The 24,624-nt window shown below is 38.9% G+C and overlaps 1 protein-coding gene and 1 long non-coding RNA gene across 4 annotated transcripts in view; one reads left to right on the top strand and one right to left on the bottom strand.

Annotated features, from left to right (window-relative positions):
- LOC140635644 (uncharacterized) overlaps positions 1 to 15,686 on the top strand; it is a 28,137-nt gene extending 12,451 nt beyond the window's left edge. Inside the window, exon 4 of one of the 2 annotated variants that reach the window (XR_012033004.1) lies at positions 15,439 to 15,686. This is a non-coding gene — a long non-coding RNA (uncharacterized lncRNA). The remainder of the gene's footprint in view (positions 1 to 15,438) is intronic. The other variant, XR_012033005.1, reaches the window with a different exon arrangement.
- PRRX1 (paired related homeobox 1) overlaps positions 1 to 24,624 on the bottom strand; it is a 69,916-nt gene that overhangs the window by 32,352 nt on the left and 12,940 nt on the right. The window lies entirely within an intron of this gene.

Raw genomic sequence — 24,624 nt, 5'->3', positions numbered from 1 at the left:
TTCTCTGATTCTTAAGCTTCCACCATCATATCTGTCCATGATCTTCCACTATCTCCCCGACCTAGGCCTGTTTTTAACTCTTCTGCTCAACTTTCTTTCTACCTATGAAGTACCTATGTATGTAATTACTAAGGATACAAAGTACAAATTCAAGACATGAAGAAGTATAACTTTTTAGCACATGGGAGTGCTCTAAAGGTCTTTCCAAATAGTCCAAATATATATCTGAAAATTCCATGCACCTCTATGTCAGAAACTTGCAGAACACAACCCACTAAAGACTCTATCCCTGGTGGAAGTGCCTCCTACCTTCCAACCTTCCACCTGAGACCTGATGAACTTTCCAGGATCCTGAGGAGCCTCACTTGAAGCCACTTGATTCATCAAAAAGGAGTATTTCCAAAACCACAGTATCAGATACTACAAAAATTGGCCTTAGGATATTTTTAAATTGCTAACTCCACTGGTGCATTTAAAATATAATTACATATATATGAAAGCCCTAGAAACACATCCATTTGTACTTTGAGGCAAACTGGTATTTTTCATTGTATTTTTGTGTTGCTTTGCTTCATTTTTAAACATAGTAATCCCCATTCAAATCTAGGCAAGGCTGTCTCCTTTAGAGCCCACAGGAACCTTCTTTCTCTCTTCTTTGCCACTCTGAAGCCCCTTTTACTATAATTTTCCTTCCGGTCTTGTGATGAACAGACTCCCTGAGATTCCCTTCCCCATGGCCATGCTCATAATAACAGTTTTCTGCAAACTGACCATGGTCTCCTCCTTGCCATTTATCTGGAGGAGCTGTGTGCAAGCCAGAGCTCCAGAAACGGAACAGAGAAAGAAGCAGGATACACTGAAGAACTCAAAGAATCTTTCTCATTTCAAGGAACCAAACATTTACCTCTCTGTAAGAGTTTTGTGGAAGAATAAAAATTAAAAGTGAAAAAAAAAAAACACAAAACCTTATTAATGTTTGCCTGGGGAACAGAAAAGCTTTCTCCACAAGAAAAGTCCTTTCTGTACTGAAATTGGCAGCCAGACGGCCTGAACATTTATCTCCTGCACAGAAAGTGCTCTGTCAGGCAAGCTGTGACTAACAATACGCTGAAAAACACGCCACAGACTTCCACTGTATTTTATTTGGCAGAGAGGAATTATTCCTCGGCACAAAGTATTTGCAACTGGCATTGGTTAAACAAGAAATTACAACCTTTAAAAGCCCTATTTATCATTAGCTGCAAAAGTGCAGACTTCACCGTCAATTACTCTGACAAAAGATTACAGACCATCAACACCGCACACAGGAGAACAACAGTCTTGGGGGCCAGTGGGCCTCTCAGAAGGGACGATTAGAAAGTTAACGGCCAGGAGCCCCTTCTCCAGGGACCCCCGCCCCCAACCCTTCCTTGCCCACCCTGCTCCCCTCTGCAGGCTAACTCTCCTGCCTCTAGCACTCACTCTCCCTTCACATCTGCCAGCAGAGGCTGGTAGACCAGCAAGCTTTCCCCAGAAAGATGCCATAGTTACAGAAGTTGGTGCTTAAGAATCATTGGCCAAGTCAGGTCAGTAGCGACTTTGCTCCAATTCTGTTCTGAATGTGTTCTGTTGATAAAAATGGAAATTACAAGTTTGATTTTTGAAAGCTAAAGAAATAATATGGTGTTATTCCTCTCAGCTGCTTCATTTGGAGGCTCAATGGTCAGAAAAATAGTGGATTTTAATAAGCCAAAGGCCTCCAATGTGACGCTAAAAAACCCTCCTAAACACTGAATGGTGCTATGTATTCTTGGAAGAAGGTTTTTTGCATTTCACTGAGGCATCAGCCCATCTTTAAATGATTTCATCCCCTAGGAACAGAAAAACAAAGAGATGCTTTGTTCTCCAGACCTTAAAATTAAAGAAAAAATTATTCTCAAGTACTTATATAAGTGGCAAGAGATCTTTCCTTTTTAAAAAGATTTTATTTATTTATTTTAGCGGTGGGGGGGGAGTGGGGCAGAAGGGGAGAGAGAGACTCTCACACAGATTCTGTGCTGAGCACAGAGCCCAATGGCTCAATGGAGGACTCAATCCCAGGATCCTGACATGACTTGAGCCGTAATCAAGAGTCGGTCGCTTAATCAACTGAATCATCCAGGTGCCCCTAAGTGGCAAGAAATACATGTTTATATCCTTACTTGGCTTTAACTTTCCAAAGTGTGAGGGCATTACCAGCGTTACTATCCTCTTGCTGCCAGTTGAATTAGTTTAAAGCATCCTGGAGTTTTTCTCAGAGGCTTACAGCTTAATATTATTATTCTCTTCCATATTTTGTCTTTATTGGCTATATCAATATTTCATGAGTATGAAATAAAATAAGAATATATGTAAACGACTTACAGTTTGGTACAGAATGCTCAATAAATGATATTGGAGATGTTTATAGAGATGAGGAGGGGAGAATATGCTGTATGAAAAGTTGTTTATAAAGGCTTTTAATGATATTAAAGAACACTTGTGAATATATGTATAATGTATACATGTATCCATATACATGAATACAAGTTACAGATATGTCATATTCTTAACTATATAAAACCAGATTAGGAAAAAAAAAAAAAAAACAGAAGGAAATAAAACCAAAGGTGAAGAGTATTCACTTCTGAGCAATGCAATCATGGAAAGTAACTGAGAGTCTAAGAGAGTAAATGATTTGCCCAGTGCCACAGCCAAACCTGAGACCTAGCTTAGCTTATTTTACTTCTGGGCCTGTGTGCTTTTTTTCTCCTTGCTGCTTGCTGCCTCCTGGACTGATGAGTGTGTGTGTGTGTGTGTGTGTGTGTGTGTGTGTATGTGCGCATGCACTAACACGTGTGCACTCACACACACTTGCCTGTTCACATTCCATATCTTTTCCAGGTGATGTGTGTTTAAGGAGTGGGTCTATTCATATATGAAGCTCCTCATCTCTCCAATAAGAGCATGTTCCTCCACATTTCGTGTGCTCTGTGCATAAAAACTATCACAAGGCTATTGCTTGTGGGTGACCTCCTTTAAAAATCACAGGAGTTTGGATAGCTTTATTTAGTTCTATTAGGTTCAAAGAATGTGCCAGGCAGATTCTCAGTCCAAAAATAATCTCCTTTTATTGGTGCTCTAAATTAACTCATGGAGGAGTGGGCTGAGCTAAATTAAAGCTTTCATACGGGGGAAACCCAGGGATTTTTACTGAGTGGTAAAAGTTTTCTCTCTCTGTGAGAACTTTACTGTTTCCTTCCTCTAAGAGAGGCTGTGCTTAGATGCAAAGAAAGTAGCTCAAAGCAGATCTTGGAGAATTCATTTTATTTGACAAAGACTCTTAGTTTAAGCCCCTGGTGTGGAACATTTAAAATTTTATAGGTTTTCCTAGCTTTTAAAGTAATTTGCATGTAAATAAAGATAGTAATCTCTCGCACAAATGGCAAAATGTGTTCTTTGCCCTTTTTAAACTGGAAAATTGGATTCGTAAGAGTCATTAGGGGCAGTATTTTTACTTATAAAGAATTTCAAATGGCTTGACAAATCTTAACCACATCCCTTCTGGACTGCCAGCTGCACCTCGTGTTATCTTTTCATAACTAGGAATACCGTGGTTCATTCCTCTCTGGGAACTGCACACTAGGGGACGGGCAACCAAAGGCTTAAAATATGATATTGAGATTCAAGGTCGCCTCTTTTTCTCTAATATGGACATGTCACTGCTGGTCATGGCTAATGATGCATTTACCCCCACTTCTCCATTGTGGAACTAACACCCACTGAGTTTCTAAATAGCCACAGACAGGCATGCCAGGCTTGTCTTACTGCCATATGGCCCTGGGACTTTTCATGTGTCACTCTCTCCTCTGCTTCTGCCTACCTTGTACTGTGAATGAGTGACCAGTCCAGGTGTGAGGTGTTGATCTTCTGTCTTTCTTTTGCACTGGATTTTGGACATGCACACCACTGCCAACGAAGCAAACTAAAATGCCAAAGTCTTCTATGCTAAAGTCTAGAGGACAGTATATCTACATTTTGTCCTCCATGCTGCACATCTAGAAGGTCCCAGAAAAATTATCCTAAGCGAGTCTAAGCCTGTGCTGGGTTCAACTGAGGTTTGTGACAGTCCTAGAGAATAGAGAGTAAAAGAGTATACCCAGAGAAAGAAGTGAGAAGGGAAGATGGGGTCAGGATAGTTGAGGGGAAAGATGCAAGTTCATACCTCTGATGGATGTCTTGGGCTTTTTGTTTGGTTGGATTTTTTATGGATTTCTTGTTGACCAGAGAAACGAGTTTGAGGTGATGTGAACTAACAGAAACTACCATTGGTTGGGAGCTGATATGTCCAAGTGAAAAGAACTCAAGCACAACGGGCAGCTTCTGGTCCTGACTCAGAAACACTCTCCTCTACCTAACTGTGGCTGTGACTCTCATGCATTTACACATTCCCAGTATGAAAGAGTGACCTTTCCACTCAAGAACACTATATGTCCATATATGGCCAGACAGATGAGACTAGCATCAAATGAGACAGACAGATGAGACTAGCCTATAAAGGCTTTGCCAAAAGAAGGGAGAGGATGGGGGCATGAAAGCATAGGTATGTAATATTGATATAGCATCTCATTCCGAGTGGTTACAACCATTGCTATGGGAAGCCATCAGTGGAACACAGCAGGCATTGAACAGGAGCTCACTTTCCAGTTCCAGTTCTGCAACTAGCTAGCTGATCTTGTGTAAATAACCTCAGTTTCCTTGTTCTGCAAATAAAAGGTTTGGAAGGACAGCCTCTCTGGCCCCTTCTCAGCTCTGCCAGTCCATCAGGTGCAATTAATGCAGTTAGCCGTTCTAAAATCAGAAATCTTATAAATCAGGCCTCCAAAGACATCCCAGTGGGTGAACTAGACCCTTCTATTGCAGGTTCTTATAACCGCATGCCAGTTCAGAGCACTTCAGCCTCTTTCCCAATGCAACGGATTCTCAGGCCCTGCCAGTTTCTTCATTTATTGCATGAAGAGCCTGAAGGACAAATTAGAAGAGCTGATGCCTTTAGCTACCCTTTAATTCCTATACCTGTTGTTACTCCAACCACAAAAAAAATCTTAGATGTTACTCTACTTTAATTTTTATCTATAGAAACACTTGAACCATAGCCATTATTCATTAGACCCCAGTCGCTGAGCATTTGGTTACTACAGGAAAAGGAAAAAAGAAAATCAGTTAAGTTTTATTTATAGTCTGCTTTCATTGTGAAATAGTAGAAGTCCCTGAGTCAATAAAAAGATGTGCTTGTTTCTAAAAGTATAAATATGCTTTCTTAAAACACTGGTAAATATTATGGGCACATTTCCCAGATTTGAAGTACTATTACAATCCTCTTATTTTCCCCATAAATATGCTCACACTTCTTAGCTCATGTGACTGGCTTTTGAAAGAGAAAATGAGTTACATTAAAAATATATCTCTTAGAGGGCATATGCATTATACAAGCACACAAGCATATATACACACACAACCTTCATATAAACTTCAAAAAAATAATTTGTACCCTACAAAGAGAACAGCTGTTCTGTGAGATGATATACTCCCTATCTGTGAAGATCTTTAAGCAAGCCTGGATTGTTTGCCAGTAGGACAGAGAAGGAATTTCCAGATCCCAGAACAGATTTGATTTGACAACTTATAAATTCTCTCAGTTCTGAATTCAGAGACTCTCTGAAGTTACTATTTTTTCCCTAACTTCGTTTAAAATCTGATCTAACCTTTCTCCTGTGTTTCATGCATTGGCCTCCACTATAATAAATCCAAGTGAGAAACTGAAACTCTGTGGTACTGAAATTTGGATTTTAGACACTTGCACATGAAAACCATAGTGTGTGGAATACAGTCCTTCATGGTAGTAGCCTTCCTCCAAGAAAACTGCTAAGTGCTTTAGAAAACTAAAATTGTATTTGCCTCATGGAATCTCTGTGTGCTGGATGATACTATTCCCACTTTTCTCAAGCAGAAAACATAAAAATTAAGAATCAAATAAGATTGAATTATAACTCCCAATCATTTTACTTCATGGGCAAAAACGCACCTGAGTTCTACACTATATAGAAGCATTGCTTTGCCATTACATCTTGCCTTCAGTATGGTCAGATTTCTGAGAGAAAACATTTTCCTTGATCGCTCATCTCACCTTGAAATTTAATCCAATTCGAGATTTGAGTTTCTAAACAGTTTAATTCAGTCTCTAAGAAATTGCAAGTAATAAATTGACCCACCAACCTTATTACCCATCTTCCATCATACTATCCATTCTATTGAACTTCGTATTTCAAAAAGTTTTCCTTTTAAGAGTCTGGCTGAGCAAGTTTTACCCAGCAACAAACATTTTCAGATTATTTATGATGGAGATTGTTGAGTTTAGTGGGTGTGGGGGATGGGAGATGTAGGGGATCGCAGCCCAGCAAGAAAGTCAACTGTTATTCTTTCCTGGTCCCTTCATAAGTAAGGCAGCACTGCCATATCAAATATCCTGTTTCCTGAAAGCCTGCCTCTGAGATTGGTATGTGCAGGAAATTACATCATTGCAGAATTCGGTCACACTGACCCTAAGTGCACCCATATTCCAGCATTTGCCCTCTGACCCCACATCCTTAATCACATTTGCATGCTGTCTCCACTCTTTATAGTAATATTTAGAACCTTTCTACAGCATATTCTATTTTGCAAGTCATTTATCAATGCTAATTCATCTCTTCTCACCTTCATTCCTCTGAGGCAGAGCCCTGTGATTAGTAATAATAACAAAACCATGGTATTTGGCTTTTCTGTAGCTTCTGTCTCCTGAGAACTCTACATATATTAACAACACGCACATCGGTCTCCCAGAATGGCTCAGGTCACAGGAGGAGTAGGGAAGAATGCTGTGACTAGCCAAAGTGGAATAAATTGAAGGTTGGGTTGGAACTGAATCAAGATGCCGGTGTTAATATGCCCAACTATTTAGGAAAAGTTCCAGGATCAGTTAATGATGAAAAGCAATAAGGCTGTCAAAATTTGCCTGGAATATATATAGGATTAGGCCAGCTCCTAAAATTTCCCAAGGTACCTCAGGGTCAAGGGCTTTGTGCAGAAGGTAAGCCTTCTTGATGATATAAAGATTTCAAAAGCCCCAGATGCAGAAAAATGTAAGAGAGGTAAGTGTGTGTGGGGTGTGTGTGTGTGTGTGTGTGTGTGTGTGTGAGAGAGAGAGAGAGAGAGAGAGAGGGAGAGAAACAGGGAGAGAGGGAAGGAGGGAATGGGAATTAAGGGTTTTTTTCACTTATTTCCACAAAAATTCTTTTTTGGACCCATATCAATCCTCATTACTTGATGTAGATTATCATTTCTTATCTTGAAAAAAATGATTCTACATCTAGAATCATTAATAGACAAATCTATTAAGTAATAAGAGAATGCTAGTGGTCTGAAATAAAAAGTTTTAGTTTTTCATTAAATACATGTAATACAGCAACTTCATAATAAGGTAGGGTTACAATGCTTATTATAATACAAGGTTATACTCAATAATAATGCAAGGTTTTCCTTTAATTACCTTCTAAAGAGTTAGCTATATCCCAAGATACAGTTCAACAGTGACTCCAGGAAGGATATGCCAACGCATTTACTAACCCTCACTTATTAAGATTGTTAAGGCTCATCTCTGGAGTTAAATGCTTCAAAATAGTAATTTAATCAAAAGTGTTAAAACTATGGAAAAATAAGAAACTAATTCTTAACCCATAAGGATTAATTTTAGCTATTGGAAGGATTTTCTGATTATGGACAATTATTACTATAAACACATATTCTTTCCTGGAAATACATAGAAATATTTTTTCTAGAGATGTGCTTCCTGAATAGTTCCTACTCCAATTTTTAACTGCCAAGATAAAGATAACTACTGTATCATATAATCTATTCCTCTCTGCAGTATCTCTTTCCATTTGATACTGCATTTATTTGATTATATAGCTAATCTAGAGTCCAGATTCTAGACCCATCAACCAACTCTTAAATTTCCTGGAGAACAAAGGATTTTAAACCCCTCGAAGTGCTTAACATAGTACCACGTAAACACAGATGTACAATAAATATTTCTTGAATAAATGTTGCAATAAGGTAGGCTCAAGTGTTGTACTGAGGCACTGTGCCCCCCATTGCAACAGAAGGTCCCACAGTCCCTTGAAACCTACTGCTAGAACACTGTGAGCCACCGAGGGCACAAGGGTTAAAGTTTTCCCACTTTATGTTAAACCCTTGGGACTATGCTCCTTTACTTTATTTATTTTCAATACTATACTTGTCACTCACAGGAGAACAGGGGAGGGACAAGAGGGGGAAGGGGGAAGGAGGGAGGGGAAAGTAGGGAGTTGGATGCAGGATGCAGAAGGGGGAGAAATAGAAGAAAGGAGAGGGAAAAGGAAAGGGAGAGAAGGAGGAAAGAGGAAAGCTGAGGAAAATATAATTCAATATACCTGAAATAAAAACAAAAACATGAAAAAGAAAAAAAGAGAGAGGAAGGACAAGAGGAAGAAAGGAAGGAAAGGAGGGAGGAAATTTCTTCTCAGTGATGTCAGAATCCATTTGAGTGGCAACTCAATAAAAACAAGTTGGTTCTCACTATTTATGTTTGACCTGATTAAATCCATCAGCAATCTCTAAGAGACGGTACTTTATATTTCACTCCTTGATTGATAAACATTTTAACCCAATCTTTGCTTGCTGGCTGACACTCAACCCATCTGCTTAATTTCACTATTCATTCAACAAACACTTTTTGAGCAACAATTTTCCAGGTGTGGATTAGCCCTGAAGAAACAATGGTGAATAAAATATGTCTCTCACTTGAAAGGCTTACCTGCTTTCTCCACAGCCACCCGAAACCCAGATTAGTGCTATCATCCATTCCCAAATTTTGTCAAGCAAACACCTTTTCATCACATTATCTTCACTAGACTCATTTTGTCTACCTAGACAAAAACTTCTCCCTGCAATCAAGCCTTTTCTAAAGGATTTCCTCTGAGCATTTTATGCAGCCCTTTGTTCTGCTGCCAAAGGCACTACTCTACTCACATCAAATCAACTTACTCTTCTCTCTCCAGCCTCTTATATTTTCTGAAATTTCCATCTGTTTGAATAGTTTCTAAATTTTTTATTCGTACTCTTCCTGGAAGCATAATTCTAAGACCTCTCTGGAACATAATCTAGCTAGCTCATGTATATCTATCCTGACTCATAAAAATATTTGAATAGTTAAAGCTCAATTTATATTATAACTACTCTTATCGAACAAATTCTCATATCTGAGGGGTAGTGGGGAAGTCAAGTTTTGCCAAACATGTACTCTCTCCCATTTTCAAAACCAAAAACTAGTCTACTAATAGTAACTACTGATTGTGCTTTCAAATACAATTGTTTTTTTAAAAGATTTTATGTATGTATTTGAGAGAGAGAGAGCATGAGAGAGAGACAGAGAATGCACATGAGTAGGGGGAGCAACAGAGGGAGAGGGAAAAGGAAACTCCTCCCTGAGCAAAGAGTCCTAAATGGGGCTCGATCCCAGGACCCTGGGATCATGACCTAAGCCAAAGGCAGATGCTTAACCGACTGAGCCACCCAGGCATCCCTCTAATATAATTATGAATAAATACTAAGAACCAATTAACTTTTCTCATACATACCACACACACTTGAACTGTTCATGGTGGCAAAATTGACTATTATAATAATCTCCCTCCCCTGATCTATTCTAAGTGATGGACATCTATTCATCTCTCACTTTCAAGCTCAAAGTTTATATCTTCCATGAAGGTTTTCCTTGGCCACTGGATGACAACTCCATCCTTTGCAATCCTTTTTGATCATGCCCTGATTGTGACTCCACTCTAGAACTCAAAACATACTGCTGACTTAGGATTCACAGGTCTGCTTCTTTTAAACTATGAGCTTATAGGGGTCAGGGACCAGACCTTACATGACCCAGTATTTCTAGCGTTGTGAATGGAAAAATTATAGATGCTCTGCAATTGAATGAATGGAAGGGAAGAGAGGAGGGAACATCTTATATATAATGAAACATTTAAAAAAGATGGCTATCAGGAGCTAGAGACTTTTTGGTAGCTCCTGAATTTTCCAAGTGGAATATCGTCTGGAATCTCATGAGAAAAGTGTTTCATAACAGATGATGAATGCCAACCTCATCTTTCTCAGTCAAAAGATAACCAAATCCTTAAAAAGTTTTCCTTTTTTGATATAGTTGTCTGTCAAACACACGCTCAATCTGCTCTCCAAATCTCCATCCACATGCTTCCCCTTTCATATGACATGATCCAATCTCAGTGCCCCAAGCTCCCCACACTTCACCCCATATCACCACCTGGTGTCCTAAAGCAAGAAAAATACCTAAGAAATTTTTTTTTTTTAAATTTAAGCTGATAAATATCAGGACCCTGGAACTATATACTGAATGTTAAAAAAAACAAAAACAAAAACAAAACAAAACAAAAAAAACCTCCCATGTCCCTCTTGACATAGACTTCTGGTCACAAACATAAAGATTAAGTGCACAAACCTCCCTCAAAGTACAGCCTTGTTTCCACTCTTATCTTCATAAAAAAAATATAAATGCTGTTCATCTTTTCAGCTCCATGGACTTCCTTCTCCCCATAGATTCCACGTTTTACAACTTCTACCAAGTACACTATATTTTGTCATTTGGATTAAGTAAATTCAAAATTGTCTGGCTATGGTACAACTTAGCCTGTGACAGCCAAGAATTATCATCATTCATTCTTGCATTCATTCAGCTCTTTAATGAGTCCCTACTATATTCTAAGAACTGTACAAGGCTCCACAAAGTCACTTTAAATTCAAATTGATGGAATAAACAATCTTAAAGTTTTTATTGTTGTTGTTTGTAGAGTACAAACATATTTTATTATTAGGTGCCTTGAAATACTGAAAATTAGTAAAGACTTCCTTTATTGCCCCCAAGGAATTTGGAAATATGAAATTGGATACAAGTTGATTAGGAAAAAATATGTCCTGATGGATTCAGTACAACTCCAAATTAATAATTCATGTCTCAAATGTCTACTTTTAGCTCAGATTATCTTTCATCTCGTTTTAACTGTGCAGTTGGTCATTAATGTACATTAATGATAATTTTACTGTCATGGAACTAGGAACCAAAAGATGTATAGCTAAAGAATAATACAATTTACTTGAACTTGTGTCACCACTAAATCATCAAATGTGTTTCATTAGTGAAATCAGCAATGAAAGTAAAGTATAGGAAGCAAAAAAATGCCTCAATCAGAGATTCCCAGTCAACAATTTTCAGGATGAAGACAAAGTTTTCAAGACTCCAAAATAAAATGGGCAGGAGGAATAAGAACAACATAATGAGTTTCTTCTTGAGTTAAATGCACCCATTTTTTAAAGATTACAGTCATTTTGTTATTTGGGGGCCATAATGTCCTTTCTTTTCTAAAACAATATACACAGAAAATGGTAGGAAGTTTATTTAATATCCTTACTTGGCTAAACAAATAAGGATACCTAGATTTAAAAAAAAAAATTTACTGGGTAAAAAAATATTTTTAAAGATTGGATAACTCTGAGCATAAATTTGAAATTAATTTTGAAGAGCTAAAAGTTGGAACCCTTGTAACATACCTGACTTTATGTTATTGTTAGATCAAATTTAAAAATCTAATTGCTTTTTCAAATGGATTGTCAAATAAAAACAATTTTTAAGAAAAATACAAAAAAAATCAGATATCTTAATTTTGCCACAAGTATAGGCCAATTCCAGAGATACTTACTAACGCTATGTAACATCACATTTTCCTGATCCACACTGTAGCTTGAGTGCTAGTGTTTTCTCAAGTTATTTTCTATGGCTTTCTGGGTTCAAAGTTAGTAGGGGGTTCGAGGTTTTACTTTCCAAGATTTCCTGGTTAATAGGTAAAATAATAATAACTACACAAACTTTTAGAGAAGTGTGACAACAGACTTAAAAGTCACTCCGCAAATACATGAAGGTATAGCATAGATACTCTGACTTCTGCATGACAGTGAACGCCACATTGCTTCTCAACATGTTGCTTAGCTTTAAGCAAAATCTATTTCTCTCCCACCTCTTCTCTTTCACCCTCTTTCTCTCCCCCTTTCTCTCACCACAAAACTTTCTGGGTTGAGTAAAAGTATTTGGTCACTTGCTCTTTGACCCCAGAGTCTCCTGAGACTATATATTCATTTTAAGAATGAGTCCCTTTAGTTACCTAAAGTGTCCTCAGACTAAATTGTTTCCAGATGTTTGCGAATATTTCAAGGAAATATCCACACAGTTTTTATGGCTGAGTGATAAAGGACTCCACAGTGTCTGCTCAATTGTAAAATAAGAATCAAGTACTTATTATAAAATAACTTCCATTCGGTAAGTATTTGCTACATGCCAGGCACAATGATAACCATGTTCAATACAATATCCCACTGAATGCTCACAGCAACCCCATATAGGAGGCAGTGTGATCCTCATTTCAGAGAAAAGAAAGGTGAGGCTTAAGAGAAACTGCACAGAACAAGCAAGTGAAAGAGATGACTTGCTCCAGAGTCCAGCCCTGGGGGTCTCACTGCTCCCTCAGAGCAAAACTCCAGTAGCTTAGAACAGAAAAGGACAGAAAGAATTCATGAAAGTCATAGGGTATTGCTGAGCATCCAAAGAAATTTCCTGGTACACCTGGGTGGCTCAGTAGGTTAAGCATCTGCCTTTGGCTTAGGTCAGAATCCCAGGGTTCTAGAACCAAGTCTGTCCTGGGGTCCTGGGATTGAGCCCTGCATTGAGGTGCCTGCTCAGCTCTCCCTCTGCCTCTCCCCCCTCATACTCTCTCACCCTCGCTCACTCTCTCTCTCAAATAAATAAATAAAATCTTTTTTTTTTTTTTAAAAGAAATTCCCTGTAAGACACTGCAGAAGAAAGTTTGTAGGCCAAGAGTTCTTGTTCAGTTGTCAGTACCTCCAACAGAATTGTTCACCAAATAGAACTTCAGTAGATGGCAAATGTATGATGCCAAAAGCTTCTCATTATTTAAGAACCAGCTTTCACATATGGGGTTTAAAAGTTGCCTGTTTAGTGTTTATATTGTTCTTCACTCAATATTTTGAGTTGTAAAAACCAAAGCACAATTCTAAACGGTCAAGGTGACCCTTTTTTAAAAAAGCCCTTAATAGCATAGAAATCTTGCTTTCTGTTTAATCTTGTGCTACTCTTAAAACAGGCTGTCATTAGTAGGAAAACTTAAATGACTTGGATTTGGGATGGAGACGGGGGAAGTGGCCAATCAATTCTTGATTATTCTAATTAATGGAAAGAAGCAAAGTACAACCATTTACAAGGTACCTGATGAATGTTAGCTCTATTTCCCAAAACAAAAGGTGGTGCAAAAGCCTATATTTATGCTTAGAAAATTATATGGTCTCCTTGCTTTCATTTACCTAGGAGTTATACACTTCCAACAAGTTTTACCTAAGTTGAATTTCCAGATGACCTTGGATTCTCCAAGTGTAGCCTCTCTCTCTCTCTCTCTCTCTCTCTCTGATAATGAAGTAACTCTGGAGCGAGCATGAGTCTTAGAAACATCAACTGCAGATTTTAAAGAGAATCCACCAAGTGGGAAATCCATATGCAGGCAATTAAGAGGTGACTCTGTTTGTTCTGGAAATGCCTCCCAAGGCATTGAGTGCACAAGCTGCTGCAGCAGCCTGTCTCCTACCGATGTTAAATGTCATCTATTCATGCCACCTCTTCCTCTGCTCTCATCAAACAGCTACCCCCCTAAGGCTAGAATTTGAATGAGTGTCAGAAATTGCTGACCTTGGCAAATCACATTTTCCTTAGTCCTACTCCCCGAGGCACCACAGAACTCTAAGACTTTTGACCTTGCTGAAAATCATGGGATTATTTGAATGAGGAATTCTTTTCTCCACCTCTGTTCCTTCCCCTTCTGCTTCCCCCACTCCAAGGCCACCATATATCCTTTTAAAGAAAAACTGGAGTATGAAAAGCCTTAGACTTTTGCTCCCCTAAGCTAGCCTGTTTTCCAAACTGCCATCTTCCACTAGGCAGATGATGTTTTAAAAAAAAAAAATCTCTGGAACTCAAACAGCAACTTGTTTTTGGTACTCTTGACTATAAAAATCTATCAGGCTTTTTTTTTCTTTTTCTTTTTTTTTGTAATGTTTCAGATCATTTTTAAATGAGTTTTAAAAAAAATAAATGAGTTTAATGCTGGTGAAAGGTAACAGATTGACAGCCTGGAGGCGGAGTTTTTAACTATCAGGGAGAGGAGTGTCAACTACTGGCAAGGCAACTCCCCGGCCTCGCCCTTCTGCTGGGAGGGGTTCTTGTGAGATTGAACAGGTATACACACATCCATTTGAAATGTCCTTGCTTAGTGTTTATATTGTTCTTAACTCACAATACTCTGACTGGCAAAAAAAAAAAAAAAATCTAATAAACTTAAGTCCTGTTCAATGTCACATCTTCCATGAAATCTTTCCTCACGTGTCCCTGCCAGGTGTGAAAAATCTGCCCTCTGAATTCCTAGCAGAGTATCACCCAGTTGATATACTAGAGCGTTAGAGTAGTACTGCTTGGATCCGGGACCATATGCATTCTTTCTTCCACGCTATACCCCCAAGATTCCATGATAATAAAAATAAGCAGACATTTTATAGACAGGTGATAGAGTCCAAAAGTGTTGCATGTAGGCAGAAATAAAAGCAGACTTGAAGGGATCCCTGCGTGGCGCAGCGGTTTGGCGCCTGCCTTTGGCCCAGGGCGCGATCCTGGAGACCTGGGATCGAATCCCACGTCGGGCTTCCTGTGCATGGAGCCTGCTTCTCCCTCTGCCTTTGTTGTGTCTCTGCCTCTCTCTCTCTCTCTCTCTCTGTGACTATCATAAATAAATTAAAAAAAAAAAAAAAAGCAGACTTGAAATCTAGATTTTTCTGATTCCAAATTCTTTATTCTTCATTGATTGAAACAAATATTTCTGTAAACTTCCTAGTCTGAGTGAAAGTACAGTAATTCTCAAATCATCTTCCCTCTAAATGTGTCTTGCAGATTGCCTTCATAAACCCCCTGGCGGGGAGTCAGGCTTTTGAGGGCTGCTGAGTTGTTCTTAGTCAGCTGCTCATCCAGACTTGAATCATCCTTTGACAGCACTTCCCACGCCTGAGCTGACTCTGACCAGCCTCCCCAGACCACAGGCCTTCCTCACCTCGCACTGTCTTGTGTGTCCCTTGGTATCAGGAGGTGTGCAAGGCTGCTGGTTTCAGCCACATCCGGTGTAAACTGGTCTATCCTGACTCGATTTTCTCTGCTTTAATTTTTTTTTCCAGAACATTGATGAAGATAATAGTGGAAGCTCAGAAGAGATAAGCCTAATAAAACCTCAAATAAACCCAATTATAAAGCCAATATTTCAGCCTCAGGAAAAATATTGATTCCATACCCTGTGAGAAGAAATTAAGAAACTGATTGCCTCTGAGTTCTAGTGTGGAAGTCGGGGGGCCTGCTGTCTTATTCCAAGGTCCAGTTTCTATGAAGACCAGTTTTTCTGCTCAAATACCGAGCTTTCCTGCATGGTCTGCTTAATCAATTGCATAATTATAAGTTTATGCTGACTATAACTTGTCATTTGCCAAATTACTTGAAACCGCATGAGAAGTGTTGGCAGACAGAACACTCTGGAAGATAAGCCAGAAGACATTTCTCAACTCTCAGGGTGCTACAAGCTGCAGAATGCTTAAACTATTTGGGATTCAAAATCTTCTTTAAAAGCAAGATGGATCTATTCAAAATTTCTCCTGATAGTTTTCCAACTAGTGGTGTCTTACAGGTTTGAAATTCCTCCTCTAGGTCAGAGAAACTTCCATCTGTGAGGAACGACCAGGAAAAGATCTCATTCAGGCCCCATGACACAAAATGTCTGCCCTGAGAAACAGGCATGAAGAATGAAAGATAAGAAGGGGGTGGCACTGCTGTTGAGATTTTGAGCTGGTTCCCCCCACCCCCTTTCCAGCCAGGCTTGAGGTCTATTGAATAATAGGGAAAAGAGGAGGAGCTGTTTGCAAGATTGATGATTTCAGGATTGGACAGGTTAAAATTACATGGAGGTGAGCCATGTGAGAGCCAGTATTAGACTCATCTCACCAATTAGATGACTGGCTCTGTTTCTTTAGTATCCTCAGTGCTTGGCACAGTGTTGAACACCATAAAAATTTGTTAGATGAATGACTGGTGGTAGGTAAAATGCTCTGACTGCAGCTCATTGGAACTGTGATTACTATTCCATTGTTTGGAGAAAAGACCTGACTGATTTCTGACCTTTGGCGGCATTAACACAGACACGCTAAAGGGGAGGAACTCTGACCTAGGAAATACAAATCACTTCTTGAGGCATTTCAGCTACACAAGCCTTCACATCTCTGAATTGTAGTTGTTAGCAATGTTGCCTTCTGATGTTTTGCTAAATTACAAAGAGGTTGCTTTTGCAGAACTTAAAACAGAACCCTTCCTTTCTGGGAAAATTATAGACAGTACCTGAATTACAGGCTCTAACTTTTCAAATAACAAACTCAAGAAAAAATTGCTCCCATTTCACACCCCGCTGCACCCAACCACTCCTTCTCCTGTCAACTGCTTCCAGGGATCCCTCACGGAAAGGCTTGCAAGTTTGAGAGAAAACCTGGGTATGGAAATGCAGAAAAGACAAAGCTAAGAAAAGTAAGTGCCCTGGGTGAATCTTCTAGGCAAGGCATCTACAAAGCCAGCTGGCTCATCAGCCTACTTAGCCCCTATAGCAAGCCCAGTCTGGGTGCCCACCACCACTGCTCAGCGCCTCACCCATAAGGTTATTCAAAATAACATAACCCCTCACCTGGCCCATCGCAAGAACCTTTTAACCACATCTCCTTTCTCTTCCAATTTATATATATTCTCAATATAGCAAATCATCCTTTTAACTACATAAGTCAGATCCCCAGTTTAAATCTCTCCCATGGCTACCCACGGCCATCATTCTAGGCTGTAAGCCCAACTCCTCACTATGATCTACAAAGTCCCTATTATCTGACCCCTTCATAGTCTCTGACCTCATCCACCAACTTCCATCACTTGCTATCTTCCAGCCACACTGTACTTCATTCTGTTCCTTGGAATTCCCAAGTTTGTTATTGCCTAGTGGCCCTCACACTAGTTCACTTCAGCTGCCTGATTTTGCTTGGTAGGTAAAATACTCCAATAGCCGTTACTCTGATGTCCACATCATTAGCACCTCCTTTTCATTCCTATCTCTGCTCAAATAAGCCTGGTTAATTTCCTTTATCAGACTTATCATTATTTATAATTAAATTATTTATGTAGTTGTTTATTTACTTGTTTATTGCCTCTCTTTCTCTGGAAAAAGTAAGTTTAATGAGAAGGAGCAAGTTGTGTTTTTCACTGCTGAATCCCCAGCACCTAGAATAGTGACTGGGGCACAGCCAGTACTCCATACAGATTTGCTGGATGTATGAGAAACTGAGTGAGAGAAAGAGTAGAGTGGGAGTATGTTTTGCAATCATAATGGACTTAAACAAAGCCTCCAACTTCGTTTTATCAGCAAATCCCAGAGGATGGGGCCTTGGAGTGCCCAAGGCTTATTGTGTGTTTGCCCAGATGATGACAATTCAGCACCTTATTTCCCATTCAACTATTGCTCTATGTGTTTATTTTCCTCACTGGGAACTCCAAAGAAGAGGGGTGAATGGGATCACAGAGACACCAAGACCTCAGTGGCATTCTTAAAGAAGCCATGTAATGTGTCTATGCCATGAAGGATGACATGAAAGCACACAGGAGGAGTACCAAATTCAGACACTGGTGGCCAGGAGTGGGTGTTGCAGAAGGCTGCCCAGAGATTAAATTCATTTGGTTCTAAATTTTGCCCAGCACTGGTCCTACACCAATAAAGAGGGCAAGACATCCCACTAAGCCACTTCCTTCCAGAAACAACACACTGGCTGCCTCCATTGTAACTATATTTCAATCTGTCTCATACATTTACCAGTCTTTTGGAGGCTTCCAGGGAACCTTTATAACATTGCATCTGGAAAATGAATTTCCAGCCCCAAACAACCAAATCAGACTGTCTGAATATTTCAAATAAAATCCTATTCTTAACGTAAAAAACAACCAAACACAACTCATTCTCATAGAAGGAGGAAATTTAACCAGAAATTTTAGATTTGGGGTTTTTTCCCCCTCAATATTCTAATCCAGTATTAGAACTGACACAATTTAGAAGCTTTGTACCACCTGTGAGGTAAGGTAAGGAATATGCGCATATACCTGATTTAATCTTCAACAGACTTGTCAAAAATACATTGCTATTCTTCCAGTTTCTCAGAGAGGCTTGGTGGCATGTTCAAGGTCAAAACCATGATCAAAGATAATTCTTCACCTTCAGAAAAGCTCTCTGGCTCACCTAGTTTCTTCTTTAGTACTATCTTCCAATTCATTCTTTCATTCAAGTTCACTGAGCCCCATAATTAATCTCAATTTTGCAGTTCAACTGGTATTAAAGTATCCGGTGCCATCAGGGGATTTTCTTTACAAAGATATAATTTCCTGATGGATTATTTGCATTTTTCCATTTGCAATCCCAATACCCAGTCCAGGACTATAGTTACTGGAGTTCTGTGTTCCACTAAATAAATGTGGCAGAAAAGCCATTCAGCATTCCAATTTTCTAGCCACTGGAAGGTAAATGAGAGGATAATGGAATACAGAGTTCCAGAGGGGTCAAGACTAGTTCTGGTTTCATCAAGACCAACTTTGAGGCTTCAGGCAAGTCGATAAGCCTCCTTGGAGTCTCAAAGCCCTATTTGTAAATTGAGGGTGACAATATCTACCACTCAACATTATTGCGAGAATTTAAACAACATAAGTAGTATAAATCATCCAGCACATTACCTGGTCATGTTGGGTGCTCAATAAATCTTAATTTTTTTCCTCTAGGTAAGATTGAGGAAAATTTAATTTCCTTCCCTTTCTCCCTTCTCCCATTGAAAGACCCAAAGGCACTAGATAAAGTAGGGTCATTTCTGAGCAGCAGGGGCCAAACACAAAGAAATATGGAGACTAATCCCCATTCCCTTTGGTAACCCAGAAACCTTCTTTGTTAATTTGATTGATTCATTTTATATCCTTATGGGATAATAGAAATAAAACCACATTTTACAGTTACATTATAGAAGTCAATATCACATCCGGGATTATCTTTCTATGGAAGCATTATGCCTGCTACTCAGAAAATTGTATTTACACCCGGAAACCCAGCTGTCTGGTAACTGCTCCTCCAAAAGGAAAACTCATTGAGAAGGTAAGTCAGCCAGGATAACTTTCAGGACAATCACAACCAAGGCCAGCATCTGCAAGTCTGAAATATGGGATGTTATGACACTTGGTGAATTACTTCTGACGTACTTAATTATGCAACAACAAGATTTGCAGGAGCATAACCACATAGTTCCCCTGGGTATGCTGCCAGTGTGCTCCACAAATGATTAAATATAAAATAAACAACAGCTAACTGTGAATTATGAAGTTGTAATTCCACCAAGGGGGTTCCAGTGATGTCATAAACCACTAGAGCAAAGTTCATGTCACCAAAGGATCCCAGATGGGCTTAGAGGCCTGTTACTCAGCAGTGGTCTCTGCTGCAGATACGGTTCCAGAAAAGCCTTCCCCTCTTAGTTTGTGGCCCTTCTCATCTCTGTAAGGGCCTTCCATTTCTATTCTTTGTCTTTGAGCTTTCTAAAGTCACAATAACCCTGCTTTACCAAATGATGTTTAATGAGTTAAATCGTCTGTCATTTAAGATGCTATTTCTATCCCCACCCCAGACACACACTCTTTGGACAACAATCTATGAATTTCATATACATCATTACGGGAAAAAAGAAACATGATATTTAATAGAAAATCCATTTAGGACAAAAGCCTTTTAGTATACCATAAAAGGAGATATTTCAGATATACCTTGAGTATGTGCCAAGCTTAGTACCCCACTAAAGGAATAAATTTGTCTTTAAACATGGCAAAATTGGAAAAGTTATGTTGAAATTTCAAATACAACTTTCTGACAGCCAGTATCTGAAAAAGTATATTAAAACTTGGTGTCCCCACCCAAAAGCTCCTGAATTAAAGTTCTGGGAGTGGAGTCCAGCAACTTGTGCTTTTACAACCCTCTAGGTGATTCTGATGCATGTTAATGTTTGAGAACCACTGGTCTATAATTAATGCAACCCAAGGTTGAGTCTGAACTTTGCTTTCATTTGGTAATGCAGGACCTTATCCATCTACCCCTTATCCGTTCTACCCCATGAGTTTCTGCAGGCCCTGGGGGCGGGGGGTGGCCTTCCCACATGACAATGAATAGTCTATGTGTCACCATGTGACATCCAACAACGTTTTTCCTCTGTAGTATGAGTTTATGAAGTTATGCAGAACCTTATAAACATGTTTCAGTCAGGGTTTTGTTTAGAAAACACTGAGATGCATCCTACTCATTGAATGGTTTTGAATAAAATTCTATATGCTGGCAAAAAAACCCAAACAACTTTGCCTTTTCAAACATGTAGAAAATAAGTAGGCAAAATTGCATAAGTAAAAAAAAAAAACTGTGCTTTACCAACCATTAGACAGTAAGGAAGGACTTAGTAAAAAAAAAAGAAATGCAAAATACTGAACTATAACTTCTACATGTGGTATACCTTCATCTGAAAACATACTTAAAACTAAAAAGTTAAATTGCAAATATTAGCATCTGTGTGATAGATTGCCCTCTCTTTGGCACATGTTTTTTCTTCCAGAATAAGAGCTGAGATAACAGTCACTGAAAATTAGTCATAGTTAGGATTTTTGCAACCTTCAATAATTGTCTTACATTGTTTTTTTTTCCTTTAAAAAAAATACAAAGCACTTAAAACAGTGCCAGGCACCTAGTGAGCGCTCCATGCATTCTTTACTCAGTAACTGCTTATTAAATCATTTACAATATGAAAAGCATCATCAGTGCTCTGAAGCATAAAATATCTGCCTCTCTGCCCTTGTCTTCAAAACTGTATTTACCTGGTTGCAGAGATCAGACTAATGCTTATTTGGGGGAGAGGTTTTTTTTTTTTTTAAGATTTTATTTATTTATTCATGAGAGACACAGAAAGAGAGAGGCAGAGACATAGGCAGAGGGAGAAGAGGCTCTTGGTGGAGAGCCTAATGTGGACTTGATCCCAGGACCCTCAGGATCAAGATGTGAGCCAAAGGCAGATGCTCAACCGCTGAGCCATTCAAGTGCCCCATCAGGGGAGAGTTTAACAACAATGGACCACAAAGGACACAGTGGATGGCACACAAAAATACATCATTCGATGCCAATCACTCTAAAAGAACATGGTCTGCATCTATGTTTGCAAACGACGGTATATGAAAATCGTGTGCAATAAAAATGCACATGTTTGGGAGATTCTGATTCACTAGGTATAAGTGGGGTCCTGGAATCTGTATTTCAAGACATTTCAGTTCATTCTGATGAAGACGAACGAGGCATCACACTTTAAGATATACAGGATTCGACTGTAAGCCCGGTAGAGAAAGAATCAGATGAGTCATTATTTCTCTTTATCGCTTTCCCCTCAGTTGTTAGAAATGAACTGCACATGGGAGACCCGTAGAAGGAGGAAAGGAACAAAGTAAGTAAACAAGAACTAAAGGAACGTTTTCCTACATGAGGAAGGATTCCATAGTCTCTAACGGAGAACAGTAATCCAGCCACCTACACCCCCAGAGATTATACAATCCTGTAAAGTACACACAGCATTTTTATCAAACACACAAACACTTTTCCATATGTCAGAACTGATGTTGCTGACAGATCTGTGTTCCTAATCTCCAACAGCCCCTGAGCATGCTTAGGAGATGTTTTGATTCTCTTTTGCATAAGGCGCATGGTAAACTGCTTCTTTAGACCAGCACAGAATCATGCAACAAATTTGTCCAATTGCCTCACCCACGGTGACCTATTTTCTCCACATGTACCACAGGTGATGCTCATCTGCTATCAAAGAATGCCAAGGAGATTTAATCGTCAATTGCTTAGCAACAAAATAAAGAGTCTCGGATGCTTTATGATATAGAAATGCAGTCTGTATGTCTTCTAGGTTTATCAGATTTCAAAGCAATACATATGAAAGCAGGTCACATATCAAACTGGGAGACAGAATGTTTATCTTACTCAACTGGTTAGGAGACCCAAGTTCACACAAGAATGGCAACTTTATGTATGACCACAGTTAGCATGGTAAGTATTATTCATGTATAAAAAATTAAATAGACCTCAAAGAAATCTCAGAGAAGCGGTAAGGCAGTGCTATGTCAGAGCCACTATACTACGTAGAAAATTCAACATGGTTGGTGTCCAGGAAACTTAGTGGCTGTGTGAGGTCTGGGATAAGAAATCTTGACACCTAAAAAAAACAAAAAAAACAACAAAAAAAAATCTTGACACCTGATGTCCTAAACATATGTCATCTATTCGCCATTAAATTCAGTGTCCAAATTGAAGAAGGGCATTTGTCTTCTTCAGTCATTGCACAGTCCGTAGTAATGGATGGAGCAAGTGGAAATATGAAAGGTTGATGCCATCTCAAAGTTTAAGAAGATTCAGATTACTGGTTCATGCTAACAAGGAGAAGGGTGGCCTGAAGGAGATGACCACAGTCAGGAACTTCTGAGCCAGATTCCCAGCTCTGCCAGGCACTCATGGGGTGACTTATGCACGTCACTAAAAATCATAAGGCATCAGTTCCTGACTGTAGATCAAAAACATGTGTCTACTTAGTCACTTGGTAAATGACATGCTGTAAGAGCGTGACTTTTGGAGTATGGGAATATTCCTAGTTTTAGTGACATTAAATGGCCTCCAACATTGACTGGGAAACCACATTGGATACATAGCCAAGGCTGGCATAAGTGACATTTGTCAGAGATGTTATGGAAGTGGTAGCAGGAAAAGAACAAACATTTCATTTGAGTGTCTTCAATGGGGGCAAGTAGGGTATTAGAGCCTTTGTTCACATTATCTCTTATTCCAAGCTAAAGATATTAATGTGCCAGTTTTTTTAGGTGAGAAAATGGAGACCTAGAGATTTATCTAAAGTTAACTAGTAAGTTGTAGAATCATAACTTAGCATAGAATTGTCTAAATACAAAGCAAATGCTTTGAATCCCCTGATACTCTTAAATCTAAATTAAAGATTTTTGCTTTTTGCAGGCTGGCATAAATTTATTGAAACACATTCTTAGCTTTAAATTTTTGCTTGATAACATAATTTAGAAAAGTTTCCACTTGATTCCTATGGAATAATAATAAATTTTGCCCCAAATTCCTTAAGTATTTTAAATAAGGCAGTATCTTTTTTGGCCTGCTGTGTTCCCACAAGGAAGACAGGTACAGCAGGTACATGTCCACTTTACAACAAAGACAAAGAGCCAAAGGAAATAAAAAAGATTTGGGCAGCATGGTAATGTGTTGTGAAGTGGCATGCTGGTCTCCCTATTCTTAATTCAGCATTGTTTCATTAGACTATAATGTACTCATAAGAATTTGGTTAACATCAAAGATGATGGGATAGAATGAAAAATAGATAAATAAAATGGGATCAGGAGAGAAATATTCAAGTCACTTAACAGTAGCTCCCTAAAAATCTCTAAGCCTGTTTTCTTCTCTGTAAGATGAAAATATTTATGCTATCCCCACCTATTTCTTAGAACTGGTTTTATAAACTATAATAGCACTGGTATATGTTCTTACAGTTTGTGAAGCAGTTTCATATTTTATGTCACTTTATTATTCATATTATTAATTCTTTAAGACAAATAAGACATTAATTTATATAAGTAATCAGGGGAAAGAGTTAAATCCACCAGGAGTTTGAGTATATATAGTAATTCAGTTAAAATGATTGACTTTAAGGCCTACCCAGATACAGCTGGAATTTCCTGGCTGTTCAAGGTAGCTCTGATTCTCCAAACCAAAAAAAAAAAAAATCCAACACAGGGCAGAAAAAAAGATATCCTTACCACCTGAGGAAGGAGACTGTTGGGGTAAAAGAGAGGTAAAAAGGCATAAATTTAAACAGTGTTTCATATATTCTGAGTCAAAATGATCACACTCAGAAAAATCTCTTCTTCCCTGAGGGCAGCTAAGAACAGACTCCTAACAGTCAAGTGTGCAGTGATATTATGTTCTGTTCCTCTTGTCAGAAGGGATTCAGCCTTTGAAATATGTGTAGCAAAACTGCAGATTTCAGTTTCATGATTAATGAACTAAATTACGTTTTATTTCTTAAATGTGTTGAGGATTCATCCTGTGGTCTTCCCTCAAACTTGAGTAGAGCTGCTGAACAGCACATCTGGTTATAGGCAAAGAGCTCTCTGGGTGGTTCTTCTTTCTTCCCTCAGAAATCGACAATGTGGGGAACTGC

The sequence above is a fragment of the Canis lupus genome, chromosome 6 (assembly GCF_048164855.1).
Source record: "Canis lupus baileyi chromosome 6, mCanLup2.hap1, whole genome shotgun sequence".
NCBI lineage: Eukaryota > Metazoa > Chordata > Mammalia > Carnivora > Canidae > Canis > Canis lupus.
This window is presented reverse-complemented; position numbering and strand designations above follow the sequence as displayed.